Source organism: Pan troglodytes, chromosome 11 (genome assembly GCF_028858775.2).
Source record: "Pan troglodytes isolate AG18354 chromosome 11, NHGRI_mPanTro3-v2.0_pri, whole genome shotgun sequence".
Classification (NCBI taxonomy): Eukaryota; Metazoa; Chordata; class Mammalia; order Primates; family Hominidae; genus Pan; species Pan troglodytes.
The window spans coordinates 22,513,954-22,529,096 of record NC_072409.2 but is presented as its reverse complement, the minus strand read 5'-3'; the positions used below and the strand labels follow the sequence as shown (position 1 = coordinate 22,529,096).

Sequence of the window (15,143 nt, the reverse complement as noted above, 5' to 3'; positions counted from 1 at the left end):
AAGGATGCAGGAAAATGAGCTGCCTTGAGGTGAATCAAAATCTTCGCCTTCTACTTTTGGTTTTGCACTTACCAGTGTGTACTGGGGAGTGGCGGTAGGGTTAAGACTCAACATTTACTTCCTGAGTTTTGCAATTATTAAGTGTTGTCAGCTTTACACATGCATTCAGTGTCCCAATTACATTTGGGTTCCAGCCCAAACACATTTGCTCTGGTTGCTCCCATTGCCTAGAAAACCTATGTGTCTTCTCTTGCCCAGTGCTCTTCAATAGCAGATAATCATGATCATACGATTACTGCTAATAATAATAACAATAATAAAACAGCTATCATTTATTAAGTCATCATTATGTGCATAATAGCGCAGTGTGATTTACATACATATCTCATCTCTCCTAAAGTTGGACTCTATGTAAAGATTTTTTGGTATCTCTCACCTTGCCTAGGACAAGAAGAATGATAGGCATTCAAGAAACGATAGATTCAATTATCTCATTTAATCATCACATTGGATCAGAGGAAAATATGTCAAGAGATGCTCAGAATCTTCTCAAGGTCACACAGCTAATGTAAATGTCAGAGCTAAGATTCAAACAGAAGTCTGCAAGATCATAAATTTCATCAGGATCTGTATTGCAACAAAGTACCTGCATAAACTTCAAGCTTTTTTTTTTTTCATCTCTCAGGGAAAAAGGCATCAGGTTATAATGAGAGCTGGACAAACTGGGAATAGCTAGTAAAAGCAACCTGGACATCGAAGTTTCTACGTGTGTGTTTTGTTAGAGAAATTGGAGGGAACAGTGTACATGGTAGCAGAGGAATTGCTGGTCAAATACCCTTTTCTCTTCCACTTGAAAGGCCTCTCTCTTTTAAGTACATATTGATTAGAGTCCAAATATCTCAATTCTATTCTTAGCCCAGCACCTTAATTACAATGGATTCTCAGTTAAACCTGATGGTTCAGTTACCCACCATCCTCCACTCCAAACCCCTTTTAACACAGAGATCACAATAATGCATCAGAATGGCTTTCTTTTTTAAAGAAGTGATGATCTATGAGAAAAGTGTATTAATAACATTATATTCATGTTAAACATTTTAACCTTAATGACCCAGAGTCATTTTTCTTGGCAGACAAAATCTCAATGCCTAACTTAAAAAACAGAGTTATATAACATTTATGGTTAAATAATAATATTAATAAAAACAGCAACAACAACAATAATAATCAATTTTAAGGCATTTGCTATGTAGCAGGCACTATGCTAAAATAATTATATGCATTATTTCATTAAATACAATCAACATCCTATATAGTAATTACCATTATTATGTTTACTTTGTAAAACTTGGCCTTAGAGAAGTGAAGAAATTTATCCATGGCAGCTAGTGAGTGAAAGAATTTGCAATCTTTCTGGCCCTGGAGTCTGAGTTCTTAATTATTAACATAAACTGATTCACCCAGTGAGAAACAGGATGGTGTTTCAAGAGCTGTAAGATATAGATTTGGGACTCAGAGGGGTTAACTCCCAAAGGAAACAGACATAATATTAGTAGAATAAGAAAATGCACATGTGAGTGCTTTTGATTTTTTTAAAGGATTAGAAAAATCTAAGCAACTGCGCTGTATGTCATAGAATTTTACGTCAGGGACAAGGAGACCTCCATGACCACCAGCAGCAGACCTTAATGCCTCTTTCACTTGAATATCACTTTATAGTTATCCGGCAAAGCTTAATCCACAGTACAGTTGCATAGTTTCTTGTGAGTAGCTTAGTCAGACTTGGACACTGTAGTGCAGAATGCCTAAGTGTTTGGCTTCAGATCAGAAAGTAATACATGGAAGTGCTAGGTGTCAAATCTTTGTCATTCTGTTCCAGTTACAGGATTCTTTCTTACAGATAAAAAAGAGTTTGATGAATTTTAAGCATCTTGACAAAAAGTACAGTTATTTGGTAGCATTGTCAAAATGGTTTTTAGAGACACTGGGGAAAAATCAGAGAGCAAATATGTGTTTTGGTTAATTCATCAGAAATATTATAACAACATTTAGGTCTTTCAGAAGGAGCTGCACACTATTAAATGCACCAAATCATGATCAGCAAATATGTAGGTTTTCTGGCTTTCGAGGACTGAAATTATGTAGCTTTTATTGAACATGGGGAAAAGGATCCAGAATTTTCCTTCTTCACAAATACTCAGGAATAAAATCACAGAAGATTTGGAGGTCAAGGACTTCAGTTAAAATCTTGAACAGTTTTCTCTACAAGATTGTGAGATCCATCACTAGATCCTTTTGGGATACTAAAGCTGAGTTATGAGTATGAATTTAAGCAATGGGAACCACCCTGTGTGTGTACATCTATGAAAATGTTCGATCCAAATGGAATCCAGATCACAGGGGCGGAATACGTCTGAGAGGCAGCATTGTTACTTATACCACAAATCATTATTTTTTTCTTTCCATTTTTTAAATTCCACTCCAGGATGAAACGTTCAAGTTGTGGAAACATTCAAGATCAGTTTCTCTTAGTGGCTATCATGCACATACTGAAGCAAGATGAAGACTGGCCTTGAGTCATCTTGTGGAAGCTCATTTGGGGTGTCAATTCCAGGCTTGTGTTTGAAACAGGATTTGGGGACGTTAGTTCTAGGCTTCTGTGTAACTTAGATTTTTGTGTGTGTATGTTTTTTATTCTATCCTGGTGATGTTTTCCAGACTGAGTCCACTATTGTGGTTTCTATAGAAAAAGAGGAGAGCTGGAATAGTAATACTCCATGATGTATGTGGTTTCCTGCTCCATGTGTGGAGTTAGAAAGTGAAGAGGAACGAATGTAACATAGTGTGGGCTACTCCAGCAGAGCAGGGGCTTAGGGAGGGGCTTAGGAATGGCTTTGGGAGGGTAGGCCCTGAATTGTGTGTTGGCGGAGAGGCTAGGATAGTCAAAGCATCACACTTTGATTGCCTTCTCTACCTGTTTCCCTGCTATTCCTCAAATATGACAGGCATCCTCCTGCCTCAGGATCCTTGCACCAGCTGTGATCTCTACTCGGAATACTCTTCTTCAAAGCTGACTCCCATAACACCTACAATGCTCATTCAAATGCCGTTTTTTTCAATGAGGCTCACTCTGATCACCCTATTTCAAACTGCAATTTGCATCCTCCCTAAAGCCTTGTTTTTCCCATACTTACTACTTTCTAACAAACTTGTATTTTTATTTAAATTTGTTTTTAGTTCCCTTTTAGAAGGTATGCTCTGAAAAAGAGAGGATTTCCATCTACTTTGTTCACTGATAAATCCTAAGCACACAGAATAGGGCTAGCATAGGGTATAGGCACTCAAATATTTTTTAAATAAGTGGTTAATTTTTTTCATATTGTTTCCTTTAATTACTTTTTTATCACATTATGATAAAAAAAATGTCATAATATAAAGCCTGTCAATGTACTTCCTTTTAAAGTTATTTTTTTCTGCTGGGCACGATGGTTCATGTCTGTAATCCTAGCAATATGGGAGGCCAAGGTGGGCCTATCACTTGCAGATCAGGAATTCAAGACCAGCCTGCCAACATAGCAAAACCGTGTCTCTACAGAAAAATACAAAAATTAGCCAGGCCTGGTGGCACACGCCTGTAATTCCAGCTATTCGGGTGGCTGAGACAGGAGAATTGCTTGAACCCAGAAGGCGGAGGTTGTAGTGAGCCAAGATCATGCCACTGCACTTCAGCCTGGACTACAGAGTGAGACCCTGTCTCAAAATAAAATAAAATGAAGTTATTTTTTTCAAAAGGTACCAATTTAGTAAACATGCTCAAGGGATACAACTGTACCTACGTCCAAGTCATTTTAGTTTTACAAATATATAATTAGTCAAATCAAAAAAGGCATGTCTGACAGATGAATGAATGTTAAGACAATGCTAAATAACCTTTAAGGGGAAAGGGTGAGGAGGCAGAGGTGCTTGTATGTATCATCTTCCAGGAGCCAGGCATTGGCAAACACCACTATTACAAATAAAAGCCTGAGATTCTGAAAATTTAAGTGACTTATGGAGGTTACACAGCTAATAAAAAGAAGCAGTATGATTTAGATTCATTATTCCTGACTCCAAATCCTATGATTTACTGCAACATAGTGTACTATCTTCAAACTGTAAATTCTTCAGAAACGGTTATTGTAGATTATTTACATGTTGGATGCAGTAGTGTGCCATGCAGTTACCTTTCTTCAGGACTAAGGGGCTCCTTTTCCCTGATGTTGGGATTGCTGTTCACTATCAGCTCTCCAGCTACCAACCGCCCTCTACTTCAGGGAGCCTCCTCACCCTAGGTCACACCTCTTCCCAGGGCCAGCCCATATCCAGTACTCTTCAATGTGGGGTACAAAAATATGTTCCCCTTGCCTCATGTGGAACAACTCTGAAGGCCATCCCAGCTCCAGTGATTCCAGTGGGACTGATGGAAGCCTCTGTTGTGACTGCATGAGACCCAACTCTTCCCTTTGCCCAGCCCTGGTGCCTTCACACTCCCACAGGTGTATCTCCCAAAAGCACCCCTTGATGAACTTCTGACACACAAATCTCAGCCTTGGAGTCTGTTTACAGGGAGCCTGATCAATGTCAATATAGTAGGTGGTATTGTGGAGTTCAGAGATTAGTGAACTCAACAATACGGGTAGCATATACCTTAGATAAGGTCCCAGACCATGCGCAGTGTTGGGAACGCCTAGTTTCACAAAATTTGAGGCACTCTCTCCTAACTGCCAGAAGCACTTTGGCAAAAACAACTATGATACACAATTTCACCCTTTTGAGATCACCTGTTAACTTGACTACCTTGGTAGTACGTCACCAATTTGACAGTTCTATTTGTCCATTCTCACATCGTGATAAAGAAATACCTGAGACTGGGTAATTTATAAAGTAAAGAGGTTTAATTGGCTCGTGATTCTTCAGGCTGTACAGGAAGCATAGCAGCTTCTGTTTCAAGGGAGGCCTCAGGAAACTTCCAATCATGGCAGCAGGCAAAGAGGGAGCAGGCATCTTACAAGGCAGGAGCAGAAGCACGAGAGGGAAGGGGGAGATGCACACTTTTAAACAACCAGAACTCACAAGAACTCACTCATTGCCATGAGAACAGCACCAAGGGAATGGTGCTAACCCATTCATAAGAAATCTACCCCCAAGATCCAATCACCTCCCACCATGTCCCACCTCCAACATTGGGGATTACAGTTCAACAGGAGACTTGGTGGGGGGCAGGAGGGGAGGTGGACACAGATCCAAACCACATCAACAGTCATCACAGCCAGCAGGTAACTTACTCTGAAAGCTCCTACATTCAATAAATAAGACCAACTGTGAGCTGGGAATTATGCTGCATTACAAGAAAGTCAAAGATGCATAAACTTAGTTCTATCCTCAAGTAGCTCTTAGTTTAGAAGATGATTCTCTAACTTTTGTTCACCAGAACCACCCAACAAGCTTGTTAAAAATTCTCATGCTTTGTCTTGGAATTGGAACTAAGAATGATTTCTGCTGGGTTCTAATATTAATATTGTGATACAAGTTATTCATGAACCACTTGTGGAGAAACTGAAATCCCAAAGATGACATAAAACATACATTGCTAGGTCTAACCTTACTAAGCACCAGATACTGTGCTAGAATCTGTGAAGAATTTTATTTTTATTTTTATTTTTTATTATTATCATACTTTAAGTTTTAGGGTACATGTGCACAATGTGGAGGTTAGTTACATATGTATACATGTGCCATGCTGGTGTGCTGCACCCATTAACTCGTCATTTAGCCTCAGGTATATCTCCTAATGCTATCCCTCCCCACTCCCCCCACCCCACAACAGTCCCCAGAGTGTGATGTTCCCCTTCCTGTGTCCATGTGTTCTCATTGTTCAATTCCCATCTATGAGTGAGAATATGCGGTGTTTGGTTTTTTGTCCTTGCAATAGTTTACTGAGAATGATGATTTCCAATTTCATCCATGTCCCTACAAAGGACATGAACTCATCATTTTTTATGGCTGCATAGTATTCCATGGTGCATATGTGCCACATTTTCTTAATCCAGTCTATCATTGTTGGACATTTGGGTTGGTTCCAAGTCTTTGCTATTGTGAATAGTGCCGCAGTAAACATACGTGTGCATGTGTCTTTATAGCAGCATGATTTATAGTCCTCTGGATATATACCCAGTAATGGGATGGCTGGGTCAAATGGTATTTCTAGTTCTAGATCCCTGAGGAATCGCCACACTGACTTCCACAATGGTTGAACTAGTTTACAGTCCCACCAACAGTGTAAAAGTGTTCCTATTTCTCCACATCCTCTCCAGCACCTGTTGTTTCCTGACTTTTTAATGATCACCATTCTAACTGGTGTGAGATGGTATCTCATTGTGGTTTTGATTTGCATTTCTCTGATGGCTAGTGATGATGAGCATTTTTTCATGTGTTTTTTGGCTGCATAAATGTCTTCTTTTGAGAAGTGTCTGTTCATATCCTTTGCCCACTTTTTGATGGGGTTGTTTGTTTTTTTCTTGTAAATTTGTTTGAGTTCATTGTAGATTCTGGATATTAGCCCTTTGTCAGATGAGTAGGTTGCAAAAATTTTCTCCCATTTTGTAGGTTGCCTGTTCACTCTGATGGTAGTTTCTTTTGCTGTGCAAAAGCTCTTTAGTTTAATTAGATCCCATTTGTCAATTTTGGCTTTTGTTGTCATTGCTTTTGGTGTTTTAGACATGAAGTCCTTGCCCACGCCTATGTCCTGAATGGTAATGCCTAGGTTTTCTTCTAGAGCTTTTGTGGTTTTAGGTCTAACATGTAAGTCTTTAATCCATCTTGAATTAACTTTTGTATAAGGTGTGAGGAAGGGATCCAGTTTCAGCTTTCTACATATGGCTAGCCAGTTTTCCCAGCATCATTGATAGACCGCTAGCAAGACTAATAAAGAAAAAAGGAGAGAAGAATCAAATAGACGCAATAAAAAATGATAAAGGGGATATCACCACCAATTCCACAGAAATACAAACTACCATCAGAGAATACTACAAACACCTCTACGTAAATAAACTAGAAAATCTAGAAGAAATGGATAAATTCCTCGACACATACACTCTCCCAAGACTAAACCAGGAAGAAGTTGAATCTCTGAATAGACCAATCACAGGATCTGAAATTGTGGCAATAATCAATAGCTTACCAACCAAAAAGAGTCCAGGACCAGATGGATTCACAGCCGAATTCTACCAGAGGTACAAGGAGGAACTGGTACCATTCCTTCTGAAACTATTCCAATCAATAGAAAAAGAGGGAATCCTCCCTAACTCATTTTATGAGCCAGCATCATCCTGATACCAAAGCCGGGCAGAGACACAACCAAAAAAGAGAATTTTAGACCAATATCCTTGATGAACATTGATGCAAAAATCCTCAATAAAATACTGGCAAACCGAATCCAGCAGCACATCAAAAAGCTTATCCACCATGATCAAGTGGGCTTCATCCCTGGGATGCAAGGCTGGTTCAATATACGCAAATCAATAAATGTAATCCAGCATATAAACAGAACCAAAGACAAAAACCACCTGATTATCTCAATAGATGCAGAAAAGGCCTTTGACAAAATTCAACAACCCTTCATGCTAAAAACTCTCAATAAATTAGGTATTGATGGGACATATCTCAAAATAATAAGAGCTATCTATGACAAACCCACAGCCAATATCATACTGAATGGGCAAAAACTGGAAGCATTCCCTTTGAAAATTGGCACAAGACAAGGATGCCCTCTCTCACCACTCCTATTCAACATAGTGTTGGAAGTTCTGGCCAGGGCAATTAGGCAGGAGAAGGAAATAAAGGGTATTCAATTAGGAAAAGAGGAAGTCAAATTGTCCCTGTTTGCAGACGACATGATTGGATATCAGAAAATCCCATTTGTCTCAGCCCAAAATCTCCTTAAGCTGATAAGCAACTTCAGCAAAGTCTCAGGATACAAAGTCAATGTGCAAAATCACAAGCATTCTTATACACCAATAACAGACAAACAGAGAGCCAAATCATGAGTGAACTCCCATTCACAATTGCTTCAAAGAGAATAAAATACCTAGGAATCCAACTTACAGGGGACGTGAAGGACCTCTTCAAGGAGAACTACAAACCACTGCTCAAGGAAATAAAAGAGGATACAAACAAATGGAAGAACATTCCATGCTCATGGGTAGGAAGAATCAATATCATGAAAATGGCCATACCGCCCAAGGTAATTTATAGATTCAATGTCATCCCCATCAAGCTACCAATGACTTTCTTCACAGAATTGGAAAAAACTACTTTAAAGTTCACATGGAACCAAAAAAGAGCCCGCATCGCCAAGTCAACCCTAAGCCAAAAGAACAAAGCTGGAGGCCTCACGCTACCTGACTTCAAAGTATACTACAAGGCTACAGTAACCAAAACAGCATGGTACTGGTACCAAAACAGAGATATAGATCAATGGAATAGAACAGAGCCCTCAGAAATAATGCCGCATATCTACAGCTATCTGGTCTTTGACAAACCTGAGAAAAACAAGCAATGGGGAAAAGGATTCCCTATTTAATAAATGAATCTGTGAAGAATTTGAGAAAGCATGTGGAATGTAGTCCATATCCATAGACTATAGTCCAAAGTATTTAAAGACAGTTAATCTACTAGGAGTGATAATATTCCAATAAATCTACATCTGTTTTATAAAAAACCATTACATATTAGATAACATGCTAGCCTCCAAGGCAGCACAAAGGTAAAAATACATGGTTCTTCTCCTCAAAAAGTTTCATTAGCGTTAGGTAAGAATAATTAATTTCTGCCTTCACTCATTTACCTATTTGACCTATTTGTTGCATCAATTAATTCATTCCTTTATGCATTTAATAAATATTTACAAAATAGCTGCTAAGTGAAATGTGCTATCATCATGGCAGGAAAATATATGGTGAGTACCTACAGAAAATACCAATATCACCAATATCGTAGTATGGGAGGGTTGACACCTTAGCTTGCATACATTTTTCAATATCTAAGTCTTGAATAACTAAAATGCTTCCTATGGCAATGAAATGCAGTCATCTTAAGGTAGTAATCACTGTTAATATATGTGTAATTGGATAACCCTAATTCACTTTAGCTTGAAAAATCTGTGGCAGGGAATTGGTGGTAAGAGTTTTCTTTGGTTTGGCTGATTCAAATGAACCATTTTTGAATTTGGAGAATTTCGTAATCACTAGCCTGACTGGCCCACACTAGCAGTTTTCTGGATTTCTAGGAAAATCTCTGGTATGCGTCATAGTGAAGAAGTGTTCCAACAAAAAAAGGGGATAAATGAAGAATCATAATCATTTAGAAAGAATTCACCGAGAAATAGAGGTCTGTGTGGTGTAACTAAGAATTGCACAATGCTGTTGCAGGGCATGCGGGATGCATGACAGGTGGGGCTGCCTGCTCTTCCCCCTCGCCCTCCCGAGGCATCACGGTGAATCAATCTGAGTTCTCATTTCTTTAGAGCACAGTTGGATCACAGACTGAAAACAGACTACAGACATCCACTACCAGTTAATTAGAATTGGCATAAAAGATGTTATCTAGTTTCCATTCCTACTGCTGCCATTTGGATTTAAGAGTGTGGAGATTGGCCAGGCGTGGTGGCTCATGCCTGTAATCCCAGCACTTTAGGAGGCCGAGGTGGGTAGACCACCTGAGGTCAGGAGTTCAAGACCAGCCTGACCACAATGGTGAAACCCCATCTCTACTAAACACAAAAAATTAGCCAGGCCTGGTGGCAAGCACCTGTATTCCCAGCTACTTGGGAGACTGAGGCGGGAGAATCGCTTGAACCCGGGAGATGGAGGTTCCAGTGAGCCAAGACCATGCCATTGCACTCCAGCCTGGGCAACAAGAGTAAAATTCCGTCTTAAAACAAACAAACAAACAAACAAACAAACAAAAAACAAAGTGTGGAGATTTTGAATTTAGGTCCAGTTCTACCAACCGGATATTTCCAGATATTTTCAACTGACTTAATTTCTCTCGATATCAGCTCATTAGTCTTTCTAGTAGATTACCTATCTAACTAATGCCCCTGTGTGTTTATGAAGATCAGGGCAGAAAATAGGTGATTCAGCATTGAGGAAAGAAAGCAGGCAAAGGCTAACCTGCTCATGAATAACAGGGCTTTGTTTGACATGGTCCCTGACTTCCTCACTTCTGTGCCTTCTCTCCACTGGATGCCCCTGCCCACCTGCAATCTACCTTTTGGCCATTTTGAACTACTATCATTTTCCCGAACTTCTATTATTTTCCTTTCACTTTATCACTTATATGCTATAAAAAATGCTGTTTTCTTTGTCTGAATAAACATCTCCCTATTCTCACCTCTTTCTTCACCCCTTGCCAAATTCAGGACTACTTATCACTTGACTACACAATGTACTGAAATTCATTCTTTAGCTTTCATGGCCCGTCCTCTGACGTTCTCGTTGGTGGCATCAGTCTGGGTCATACCACACATACCACATCCTTCCACCACTCCCTGTAGTACCCTTATCTCAGCAAGAGCCTTTGATTGTATCTCTTTTGTAATACACATTTTATGTAATAAAATTACATGTTAGATTTTATGGAGCAAAGAATAATTTAAAAGAAACTCATAAAAAACAATGAAGGTTTGGTTATACATTTATCCCATTACCATTTACTAAGTCACTTCTGTATGCCATGAAATGGAAAAATTAAGAAGAAAATAGCACCACCTCTCCCATCAAAGTGTTCACAGCCTAGTAATAGAGACAGACTCAAAATATTTGACTTTAAAATAATGAGGAATTGGGTACTAATCATTTGTTCATATTAATGGGATACCTACAGACTTCATCTTTTCAGGCTGCTATGACAAAATATTAATAGCTTAAACTGGATAATTAATAATCAACAGATTTTGCTGCTTATATTTATGGAGGCTGGGAAGTCCAAGGTCAAGGCACTAGCAGATTCAGTGTCTGGTGAGGGCCTGTTCCTCTTAGATGGCACTTTCTGTATCCTCACATGGTGGAAGGGGCAAGATACCTTTCTTGAACCTTTTCTATAAGGGCACTAATCCCATTCATGAGGGCAGAGCCCTAAGGACTTAATAACTTCCCAAAAGGCCTCACCTCCTAATGCTATTGTATCATGTTGGATTCTAACATGGATTTTGCAGTTTGGGGGAGCCACAAACATTCAGACCATAGCAACTACTATATGCCTGGCACTGTTCTAGGCAGTGGGGTGTACAGGTAAGCAAAGCCAAGCCTCACACTCAGTGAGCTTCTATTACAGAGATTTCAGTGAGGGAAATCTGAAAAGCCATGAAGTTTACAGGAGGAAGAGCCTTATTCTGCCTGTGGTGGGAGTTTAGATCTGGCTTTTATGAGGATATGACATGTTCACTGCGCCCAGTAGAGCAAATGCAGTACTAACTCTTAAGGGTGAAGGAATGCTCATTTAACTATGGAGCATCTAATGCATGATGAATGTGGTTGTAGGCGCAGAGTTCCTGTCATGAAGTAGGTATTTGATAAATGTATCATATTTGGACCAATAACCCAAATCCAAAAATGAGTACTCGTTTGAGGGTCCCTTCCCTCAAGGATCATGCAGTCCAGTGGAGAAGTTCATTCGCTCTCATTCACTCATAACAATATGGTGCATGAAAGGAGAAGCCAAGAGTGGACAGAATGAAAACTCTAAAACTCATACATTCCTCTCCTATCACCATCCTCCCAAACATCCGCTAGTCCCTCTGTTTCCTCCTCTGAAAACTTATACTCTTCTTGGGAGTTCTGAGTTGTCTGGTGTATCTGTTTCTTTTGCTGGGTGCTTCACCTTGGCTTCCTCCCAAATGCCTCCAGCAACTGTTTATTTTTATAAATGTTGTATACACAGGGCAGAAGATAGAGAAAGGGGTGAGCCAGAGTCATTTACGAAAGCACTTTGGCACTCTGCTCTGGAAATCATTTCCGCAGGAGGCTGCCCTGGACAGAGTGCACTTACTCTCAGACCTCCCATCCCCACTTCCAAGCAGAAGTCAATGCAATTTTTATTTACAGTCAGAAGCTCCATGAAATTCTGAGCCAAAAGGCTTCTTTCCTGAAAAGCTGGTAGTGGCCTCCAACATTCAGCTATCACCTTTAACAGGAACTCTGTTGTTTGCACCAAACAAATAACCAGACATCTGGGTCAGAAGCAGAATTAAGGACCTAATTTGTCTCCATCCATGGACATTTAATGGACACCTACTTGTGCAAATACTATCACAGCCACTGAGAACACAAGACATAGGATCCTAAAAGAGCAGGAAGAGGCTATCTTTTATTGATGACATATCATATATTGTCATGATTTACATACATAAAAAAGATACTATCATTCTGCTTTACAGATTGGGGAAAGGAGGAAAGAAGGAACGGGATGGAAGGGAAGAGGATGGAAGGGAAGGGAAGGGAAAGGAAGGGAAGGGAGTGGGAGAGGGAGAAAGGGAAGGGAAGGGAAAGGAAGGGAAGGGAAGGGAAGGGAGTGGGAGAGGGAGAAATGGAAGGAGGGAGGAACAGAGGGAGGGAGGATTTGAGGTTCTGTAACTTGTATAAAACCCATAGCTGATGAATAAGCTTTCTACTCATTTTCTCTTCATCACTCTTAAATCACACTTTCACCTCCACTCTCCACCAAAATTGTTGTTATCAAGGTTATTATATATAAACCTAAGTATTATAATGATTGACACCCACATTGCTAAACACAAAAGTCAAACATCAATTCTCATCTTGGTTCGCTGATTAGCAACATATAATACAGTTGACTGCCTCCTTGTCCTTGAAATGCTTTCTTCACTTGGCATCTGAGACATCTTACATGATCTGCTGGTTTTCCTGGTGCTTCACCGCCAGCACTTTCTCAGTCTCTTTAGCTGGCTTCTGCTTCTCAGCATCATCTTCTGCTGTTGAAGTATCTCAGAACTCAGCTCTTGGACACCCTCTTTGCTTTATATACATTTACTCTCTTGGTGACCTCATTCCGTCTCATGCTTCAAATCCCACCTGCATACCAATAGCTCAAATTTCCTCTATTCTGTACCACTTATTTAAACTTCAGCTTGATATATACAACAGCATACTTGCTATCTCTCCTTGGGTGTCTCAAACTTATCATTTTCAAAATTGAAGTCCCCATTTTTCTCCATTAAACCTACTCCTCTGATGGACTCCCCAATCTCAGTTCATGGCAACTTCATCTTTCCCGTTGCTCGGAACAAAAAGCCTCTTTTGATTACACCCCACACCCAATCTGATGGCAAACTGGTTTGTGTTACCTCCCAAATACATCCTGGATCCAGCAATTTCTCATCATCTGCCCTGTGACCAGCCTGCTGCAACTCTCAGTCTTCTCTCACCCAGATTACTTCTTGGAGGCTCTTCCTTTGTATTTGCCCCATACAGCCTGGTCTTAACTCAGTCACCAGTGTGATCCTAATAAACCTGTTAGACTTGTGGTTCCAGAACTGACAGCTCTCCAAAGGCCTCTCGTTTTATTCAGAGTAAAATCCAAAGACCTTAAAACAACTGACAGGACCATACTCCCTGTTCCCTCCCTGAACTCACCACTTATACCCCACCCCCATCCCTGCCACTCTGCTCTGGCCACACTAGCCTGCCTGCTGTCCCCTCTGTCTGAAATTCTGTCCACCAGAAACCTACACAGCTGATTTCCACATCTCCTTCAGGTCTTCACTCAGATGAGACTTTCTCAGCAAAGACCTACCTGACCCCTTTTCTTAAAATTAAAATCCTATCCCAACATTTATTTTCTGTTTCCCTCTCTTTTCTTTTTCTCCATAGCACTTACCTCCATCATGTATTCTGTATATCTTATTTATTTTGTATATTTTATCTCATTTCCCATACTAGAAAGTAAGCTCCTAAGGGCAACACTGGTCCTCTCCGCTGATATATATGTAACTAATCTAATAATACATAAATAATAAATATTAATTGACAGTGAGTAATTGTGAGACATATATCTCACAGCACTTTAGAGAAGCATATGTCATGAGTATGGGACCTTCAATTAATATTGATTAAGTAAATAAATACAAACAAGAAAGAAAAAGAGAGGCATCACTGAGGCTTGGCATAAGCAAGGAGGGCTTTGTGAAGAAGAAAATAAAAATAATTTTTGAGTACTTACTGCATGCCAGATACTATGCTAAGTGTCTTAGAGCTATTATCTCATTAAACCCTCTTAATGACTCTGTGAAATAAGTTCATAAAATTATTGTGTCCATTTTACAGATTAGAAAACTGTTGTGTCAAAAGGCTAACTCACTTTCTAAAAATCAGTGCAACAATTTATATAAGAAGCCAGGAGCCAGACCTTTATCTTTCTGGTTGCCAACCATGGGGTACCATTTTAGAAATCACTTTTAGAGATGAAACTATCCTACTTGAAATTAAAGAGAGAAAAAAAATCAAAGACAGTTACATTTGAAAAGAACAATTAAGTGTTTATTAATATATTCTTTGTTTATTCAATAACTGTTATTATTAGTTCCTTATAGCAATTCTATTATACTGTGTGCTGTACCCATAGGACGGAAAAATGAATGAAACATTGCCTGCTCACAGTGAGCTTACAATCTAGCACAGCCTAGTTAGTGTAAAATTATCAGTATTTTAACAGCTTTGTGCTTTAAGAGCACAGAGGAGGGAGCAATTGATTTCCTTAGGGATGTAGTTATACAAAGAATATCTCAAAGACAGATGGCATCTAAACATAAGCCTACAGAATGGATTAAACCATTGCTAAATGCAGAAAGTGGTCTTCAGGCAGAGGCTGTAGCAAGAGTATGAAATCTACTCAAGGAAAAGAGCTTAGCAGGTAAAAATAAGGAGATGAAGATGCCTTAAGGGTGGTAGGAAGCCATTGCCACATTTAATCTAGGTTGTGGGTTGGTCAGATCTGTGCTTCATTGAGGTCACTCTGACAGCCATCAGGGAAGATGGATGGCAAGGGATAAAAAGGGAGACAGGATGCTGGGTTAGGGGCCTTGTGAC

General features: G+C 39.7%; 1 long non-coding RNA gene across 1 annotated transcript in view; it reads right to left on the bottom strand.

Annotated features, from left to right (window-relative positions):
- The window catches only part of LOC107976876 (uncharacterized), a 37,057-nt gene extending 23,927 nt beyond the window's left edge, over positions 1 to 13,130 (bottom strand). The window contains exon 1 of the long non-coding RNA XR_001721164.3: positions 12,946 to 13,130. This is a non-coding gene — a long non-coding RNA (uncharacterized LOC107976876). The remainder of the gene's footprint in view (positions 1 to 12,945) is intronic.
- Positions 13,131 to 15,143: the final 2,013 nt, after the last annotated feature.